Source organism: Halyomorpha halys, unplaced genomic scaffold (assembly GCF_000696795.3).
Source record: "Halyomorpha halys isolate HHAL.00 unplaced genomic scaffold, Hhal_1.1 Scaffold395.1, whole genome shotgun sequence".
Lineage (NCBI taxonomy): Eukaryota > Metazoa > Arthropoda > Insecta > Hemiptera > Pentatomidae > Halyomorpha > Halyomorpha halys.
In genome coordinates, this window is record NW_027106354.1 from 22684 (window position 1) to 24728 (window position 2045).

General features: G+C 32.7%; 1 protein-coding gene across 5 annotated transcripts in view; it reads right to left on the minus strand.

Annotated features, from left to right (window-relative positions):
- Window positions 1-2045, minus strand: part of LOC112211432 (zinc finger protein 26) — a 68026-nt gene that overhangs the window by 20060 nt on the left and 45921 nt on the right. The gene's annotated exons all lie outside the window — the stretch shown is intronic.

The following is a 2045-nucleotide window of genomic DNA, read 5'->3' on the forward strand; positions in this document are numbered from 1 at the left end:
TGTTGTCTTGTTCATAAGGGATGTCCAGGTCTCGTGGCCTTTCTTACGACTTCGTCTGGTCAAAGTGCATCTTGCTCCACTCTGGCTTCTGAAGCCTGGACCTCACTCGTCTCAGTCTTCCTTTCCACTGTTCTTTTTTCTGATCTAGTTCTCCTGTGTCTTTTCTCCCACTTCCCTTTTGGGGCGTTACCTTATTTTTGAATCTAATTGCTCATTGGCCATGGGTGACAGAACGCTCCCAAGGTAGGCGCCCCCCTCCCTAGGCCCGAGAGTGGGTGGTAAAGTTTGACATGTCCAGGAAGGGCCTGCACCTGCTTAATTTGATTCTGATCCTTCGCAAAACCTGTCATTTTTGTTGTAATCACTTAAGTATTGGTAGATCCAATAAGGGAATGTGGCAAATTAAACACAGATGTGTATACATCCAGGGACGCAGTAAAAGTTTCTTCGAAAGGTTCCTACCGTAACAGGTATAGGGATAGATGGTGAAAAACCTTAATACATAGCAATAGTCATGACCAATAAAATATGGGAAGTCTACGTGAATTTTCTAAATCAAAACTACCAATGTCCCAAAATAAATTATAATATTGGTAAATTGTTAATTGATTGTTTGTAATACATAAAAAGAAAAGGGTCTGGGTGCTGTCAAAAGAACTCAAAGCCAATTTTACCGTCCTGAAAGTACGGGTAAGAAGATAAGCACAAGAATCAGTAAGCCCTGATGAAGTGGGGGGGGGGGAAAGTTGGCTCATACTACTTAGTTTAATTATTATTTGAGTTCTTTTGACAGGACCCAGATCATCCTCCTTTTATAAATTATAATACTGTTTTACTATTAATAAAGCACTTTACTGACCCAATAGAAAAAAGAAAATATGAAATAGTTGCATTCTATAATAACAAGGAAGTGGGGGGTAGATGTCAGAGATCAATTATGCTAAAATTATGATATTGATGTTGTATGAGTGGAAATGCAAGAGATAAATAAATTGTAAAAACTGTTGTAAAAATTAAAATTTTGTATATTTAATGAATTATTTTCATGTTATTTAAAGGGCTTAATTTTTTTTTTTTCCATAAGCTATTTAAACCCTTTCAGTACACCATATTGAACCCACCTTCAATAGTTATAGGCATAGTACTTGAGATAAGATTCTAAATTTATGGAAATTAAAAAAATGGTGGACAAGTATTTCTTATCTTTCTCCCAACGACTAAGCTAGCAACAAAAACTAGTACAACTAATGAAGGAATATTAAACTGCAAATAAAAATATAAATTAATTCAATTAGCAATCCAAACTTTCTTTAATTTATAAATGAAAAGAATATGAATGGTGAATTAAATATCACTAACTCTAAATGATTATTGAATTATAAAAAAAAAAAATTTATCACAATTTTCAATTAAACAAGCAACAACTGAAATTTGTATCCATTTATACATGAATAAAACATCTGGGGTGCACATCATACAACTTTCACATACAACTCTACTTTGAGATGATATTAATCCTTGAACATTTCAAAACAGCTATTTCTTTATTATTCAGGATGGCAATACTTCTCCTTACTATATATTTCATACATAGGAAAGTGAAAGTAAAATTTGACTATTGTCATAGCAACCATTATTTATTACTATTAACAATAGTTGATGGTTATTTTTTACAAATAAACAAAAAGGTATTTATATAAGTTTTGATCAAAAATGTTTTAGTTTTCTGTTGCTTTGAAAATTTGTATTTAATGGTTTCTTGAGGAGTGAAAAACTATTATCAACTTTGTTCCCTATGTGAGTGGCATAATGTAAAGTGATTAAGTAAAGTGGCACTTCTGTTAGCATATCAGTCTATTTTATTGAAACAGTGGCTAAAACAAACATACCAGGTATATACTCCGGTTTAGAACCCCTGATTTTGATTTTCAAATTTTTTTTTTCAAAATATGAAGATGATTGGGGTACGGTCAAAATGAGGAACAAAAAATAGTTAAGAACTAGCTATTTGCCAATATTTTGTCCCACCTTGCAGGGTTCTATCA